Source organism: Helianthus annuus, chromosome 5, assembly GCF_002127325.2.
Source record: "Helianthus annuus cultivar XRQ/B chromosome 5, HanXRQr2.0-SUNRISE, whole genome shotgun sequence".
Classification (NCBI taxonomy): Eukaryota; Viridiplantae; Streptophyta; class Magnoliopsida; order Asterales; family Asteraceae; genus Helianthus; species Helianthus annuus.
Genome location: NC_035437.2, coordinates 8,260,604 through 8,267,081, shown reverse-complemented (window position 1 = coordinate 8,267,081; position 6,478 = coordinate 8,260,604). Strand labels below are relative to the sequence as shown.

Sequence of the window (6,478 nt, the reverse complement as noted above, 5' to 3'; positions counted from 1 at the left end):
GTACGTATTCAGCCCACTTTTTTGGAATCCACTTATCACCTCAATGATTGGGCCGGGGTTGGTAATATCCAGCCCACTTTTTAGAGGGGCCTATTTGTTATTGTAGTTATGGATTCAAAAATTTAATGCAGTGGCGAAGTTTTAGATTTCCAACGGGGGGTCGAAACTCGAAAACGTGTATACCCAACAATTTCTATAGAACCGGGGGTTGAAAACGTATATACCCAAAAATTTCTATACGAAAGCTACATATATAACACTATTGAGTGAAAAGTTCGGGAGGTCCCCCTTCTGACATGCACCACCGGTTATCTAGCTGGCCCAAATTAAAAACATTATGTGTGGTATAAGGATATGCGTATGAAGGAATGTGTTGATATAAATACTCCATACTCGCCTAAAGGGTCGGGTTTAATATATGTATATTCGTTCATTCTTGATCCATTAGGTTATAAAACTTACCTGACTAAGATTCCCTTGATAGTGAACAATTATGATTCTTAATTTCTCCCTACTATTCAGCTATAACATAAAAGAAACATGTGTGTTCGTGACTAAATTATCTTCATGAATAGATACATAATTAATATAGTAAACTGCAATTTTACCCCTGAGGTTTAGGTCAATTGACACTCTTACCCCTCTTAACGAAATAATTACAATTTTACCCCCCCAACGTTTGGTGTTATGTCGTAAGTTTACCCCTGCCATCAGTCAACAGTTATTTGATTGTTATATGTAGGGGTATTTTGGTAATCTTACCCTATTATTGTTATTATTATTATTATTATTATTATTATTATTATTATTATTATTATTATTATTATTATTATTATTATTATTATTATTATTATTATTTATAAAATCAAATTATCATCATCATCTTCAAATAACCAGATCCATCATCATCTTCTTCAAATAACCCAGATCCATCATCATCATCTTCTTCAAATAACCTAGATCCATCAGCATCATCTTCAAATAACCCAGATCCACTTCTACGATTCTTCTTCTCTAGTCACTGAAATTAAACATTCTAGCTTGACCTGCTCGATTTGGAAAGCTGGCCTGCTCGATTGCTTCCTAATCTTCAGGGGAAGCTTCAGCACCACGATCAAGAGGAGCAATGGCGTCAAGAAGCTCCTGTTTAATGGAGCTTGCAAAGAACACTTAAAACCAATAAACAAACCACCACAACCACTTCCATCGGCTTAATTCCATGGCCTTATCCACTCCCTCAACCACCGTAACCACTCCTCCTCACCACCTCCCACAACTCTTCCACCCTCACTCCTCCCTCTCCGGTGTAAGTTTTCCGACGAAACGCAGCACCGGCGGGCAGCAGCTGACGCTGTGGGTGATGGTTCTGTCGGAATGTGGTGATGTAGATGGAGATGGTGTTCGATGTCGGAGGTGATGCACGGTGGTTGTTCAGAGGTGGTTGGAGAAGAAAAGTGCAATTAATACACACCATTTCCATATATCTTCTCCCCCACAACGTGTTCTCCCCCAAAACCTAGTGAGAGGCTTTGTTCTCTCTCACACAAAAAGCTTTGATTCTTCATCTCAGGTATCCATTTTCACCACTAACCGAAGCTTATTATCCTTCTATTTTGACTTATTTCTTTTGATTTTAACTTTGAATTTGCACATGATTTGGAATATTGTTGACTGAACCACACATTTCACTTTGAAAATGACATCACGCGTTGCTGATTTGACCTAATTTGAGTTGACTAATTGCACCAAATTCAATCTCTGGAGCCATTGAGTGTTGGCAGGTGGCAGTGGTGGTTGTGAATGGCGGTGGCAGTGGTGGCAGGGGGTAATATTACAGAGTAGAACAAAACACAGGGGGTAATATGAAAGGGCATTATAGTCATTTCACATTTCAATTAACAGATCTATTAACAAAATTGACGTCGGGGGGTAAACTTGCGACATAACACCAAACGTTGGGGGGGTAAAATTGCAATTATTTCGTTAGGGGGGAGAGGGGTAAGAGTGGCAATTGGCCTAAACCCCAGGGGTAAAATTGCAGTTTACTCTAATTAATAACATAGTTTATGTTACTCTTTGTTGAAATGGGTGATTATATGATTATCCATTTCATGTGAATTCATACATAATTAAACAACTCTCGTCTTACTTGATGTCAATTGGGTTTTCATGGTACTGGAGTATTACACTATTACCATAAAATCCCAACTTATTCGTTTAGGCATCTTTACTCATTGCCTTACTCAGTTTTAATGATATAAACCTAAACCGATTCATATTCAACTCCATTTATAGAATGCCCGTTTTAACAAGTTATCTTATTGACTAACATCTGAATGCGATTATAACCCATACTCGTCGCATGAATATTTGGTACTGAAATTGGGTGCGTATAACCAGTGTTGTAAGAATCGCTAGACGCTAGTCGGGCGGTGGGGTACCGACTATCGATTAATCATAGGGATTAATCGTAATTAATCGGATTGAGATTTTTATATGTAATTTTTAGTTACATACACACACACATTTTTATGTGTAGTTTTTTAAATTAGATATGTTTTAACCCCTCATTAACCCATTTTTTTAAGTAATTGGAAGGATTTATATGGTTTGGTCAAAATTTGGCCGGCATCTAGTCAAAATTTGGCCAGAATAGGACCGCCATTGACTGCCTAACTATTAATCGGCCATTAATCGGTGAACCTCCGATTAGTGATTAATCGGCGACTAGTCGGAAACGAATCGGGATTTTTACAACCATGCGTATAACCCATTACGACTCTAACGACACATCATAAGGGAGGTAGGGGAGCCCATCACTCACCACTCACTCATCACTCACAACATCCAATCAATTTCCGCCATGTCATCGTCACTAGTGATTGTTTTTAGTAGAAATGTCCATCACTCACCACACACTATCAAAATCATTCAAAAAAAAAAAAACAAAACTGAATTGCATCAACATCAACTTTTTCACGCGTGAAAAAGATGACGCGTTATATGTTCCACGCGTTGTGGAGATGACCGCCGGCGGTGTGCGGGATGGTTCCATGCGTGGTGAAGATGCCATCATGTGGCGCCCCGCCCCCAACACTTATTGTGTGACATAATATATCACGTCAAAAATAGTCAATGTTGTTCAAACTTACTAAATGGCAGTGATCAAAGGTCTTACTAACAACAATTTAAGTTAAATAATCGTTGGTTATAGTAAGAGGTGGTTAAACATAGTAATCACTTTCAAAAATAGGTAGGTGAATGCGATCCATTATTAGTCGATATGAAATGTTGTACATCATAGTTAGATTTGGTAAGTCATACAAATGTGTAAATAATTTATATTAATATTGCTTCTTTATTATAAAACTAGTATTAAGCTCCTGCGTTGCAGCGGTGGTCATAAAATTGTGTTAAATAGTAGCAATACTATACCATTGTCAGCAACCACCAATACCGGAAAAGCTCGTAAAAACAAAATAAAAAAACGGGAAAAAATTAACGCCGAGCAAAAAGCATACATAAAATCTTTGAATCACGCACGCTGGTTGCTAAGAAATTAATCCGAAACGTAAAACATAGAAAAAATAACTAAGTCCATCCAGGACCCGCGTGTTGGACGAACTTGTCAAACACAGAAAAATAGATGTGACGCGACGGATCAGTCAAACGGAAAAAAATATACGAAAAAATGTTGAACCTCACACGCACGTTGCGGTGCGTTAACTCACAAAATTTAGAACGAAACAAAAACTCGAGAAAGATGAAAAGTATGTTGGACCAAAATTGAAAATAAAAAAGAGTTGGGATTGAATTGCAAAAACTGAAAAACTTTGGATTAAAAGTAAAAAATCAAAGGGTCTAAATTGCAAAATTGAAGTTATTTATTAATTTTAGATAAAGATAAGGATAAAATTAAGTGATATTTATATATTGGTTATTAATTAATATTAAAATAAATTTATTAAACAAATATAAATAAAATTTATGAGGTTGAATAAGAGAATGCCATGTGGTATTATTTGAAGTCTTTTATTATAAGTTAGATTAGATATAAACTTAAGTTTATATATTTATAATATTAAAAATGAAAAAATTATTTTATATAAGTTTTAAATGTACATTCTGTAATTTGATACACACAACAATATAAGTTTTTCTCTCACATTTACAAATTCAATCTAAAGTTTACTGATTCCCTGCTCAATGTATCCCACTCCTTTACAAAATCCCCTCCCAACCAACAAAATCATATTCCCGCCAAGGATTAACTGTTTATTTAAATAATTTGTACATTTAGATATAAATAGAACGTTTCAACCACAGTTTCCAGTCGCTCACAATTTCCTTCTTTCTCTCAATATTAGAACGAAACTAATACCCATAAATCACGCATTTCTGCTCTGTTATAAGTGTTTTAACCCATGACCACTGATTCGGTACTCTGTCCGATCAATCTTGAACCCAGCATTCGATGCCAAAGCGCTGCCTGATAAAGGCTATGCTTTGTAAACTAAGTTGGGATTCTGTCTCGTGACATATTGATAAAGTTGAATTGGGTTATTATACTAACATGCATGCATTGTATATTTTTAATAGGAATTCAAGAATATCATCAGAACATATTTCCAGGAAGCATATAGAAAAACCTAAGTTTACAAAGTGAGTCATTCTCCTTTTCTCACATTATTGTGAGCCATATTTAAAATGTTTTACAAAACCTTAAATGTTTTAAGTTATACTTACATTGATCGAGTCTTTGTATTCTACAAATTAAGAGTGACAAATACTTTGGAGAATTTGCTAAATATAAACATTGTAATCTCCATCTTGATACTGTAAAATATAAGAATGTGTCTTTTACAAAAATGAAATGTACTCGCCAGTATTTCTTGCTAATAAAATATTTTTAAAACGTGTTTTAGGTAATTTGATGTGAAGCTACTAGAAGCCAGCTATGGAGCAATAAAGACTTAAATAAAGTGGCTATAAGTTACCTGAATAAAAGAAAAGCTTAAATAAAGTGGCTTAAATAAAGCCAGCTACGGAGCTGTAACGACCTGCTCTTTTGTACTTTCCATTTATAGAAAGTTTTGTTCGTATTTCTATTTTTGGAAACCTTGCATTCTTGTAATCGTTCCTTTCCTTGTAATCATTATCAAATCAAGACTTGGATCATTAATGAAGCTTGTATTTTGTTACATTTATGTTATACGCATTCTATATATGCTCGTATGTTCGACTTCGTGAATCAATCACTGTTTAAACGTGATTCTTAGAAACTATGTGTGAAACTTGCAATTAATCTAAACTTATGCATTGAACGTATTTTGAACGAGAACGACACTTGATTTGATACTTATACGATTGATTATACTTAGTTTATACTCCTCATACTAAATCATAACCTAATCTATGCTTTTGTGACAAGAATGGCCCTTAAAACACCTTAAAAGCATCAATTACACAACTTCAGGGGCCAAATTGTAAAAAAAAAATGAAACTTACCCAGAACCACAAATGGCTCACGGCCCACGTGAACTTAGCCTGAAACCTCAGGCGGGCCGCGTGGGGATGCCATATCGGGAAAAAAAACACAACAGCTGATTATCTACGCGAATTAGCACGAAATCCTAAGTTCTAACACTCCCCAATCACCATTAAGCCACCTCTAAAAACCTCCAATCATACTCAAACTCTTCCACTATAAATATACACCTTCTCCAAGCATTTCTACACTTTCAACACTCTCAAATCACTCCAAATTCACTCTCAAATCAGTTGTAAATCTGCATTTTCGGGTAAAAGCATACTCTTGCACAAAAGTGAGTATAACTTGCTCATTTCTTAACGAAATCACCCGATTCTTTTTCCTACTTGCTTGGTTAATCATGGGGTTTGATTCCTTGACTTCTCCTTGGAGAAATCAGACCTGGAATTGCCCCGAAATTGACCAAAAACTTTCTGTTTTGTTACAAACTTATGTAAACTTCATCCAACTTGTGTCTAACACATCTCATACCAATGTCCTAATGCTTACAACCTCTCTTATGGTTGGTTAGGCTTAAAAACATGGTTGAGACACTTAAATCAGAGGTTTAAACCTCACAAACTTTCTGTTTTTTATTAGGGTTTTACCCACAAGTAGAGTTCAAGTGTGAAACTTGATGTATGTGTGATGGTTGGTTTAGCCTAGGCTATCCTTCATAAGAATCCACTCATTACTTGATGTTTTTCTATAGATTAGTTGTTGTTAATACCTTAATACTTGTATGTTCATGACCCTCCTTGTTGTTTATAACAACAAGTGTAGTGGTGAACAATAGAGGTGCCTAAATGGAAGCTTGTTCTTCCTACCTCATGTATGAACTCTATGTCACAAAGAGGTACCTAAATGGAGACATTAATCTCCTACCTCATGCTTGAATCTTAAGAATTGTAAGCTATACTATCTAAGTTAACCTATATGTATATACCT

At 35.5% G+C, this 6,478-nt stretch overlaps 1 long non-coding RNA gene across 1 annotated transcript; it reads left to right on the top strand.

Moving 5' to 3' along the window:
* Positions 1-886: 886 nt before the first annotated feature.
* Positions 887-4,998, top strand: LOC110939896. Its single transcript, XR_002592578.2, has 3 exons — positions 887-1,570; positions 4,600-4,662; positions 4,926-4,998. It is a non-coding gene; the product is annotated as an uncharacterized LOC110939896 (long non-coding RNA).
* The last annotated feature ends 1,480 nt before the right edge of the window (positions 4,999-6,478 follow it).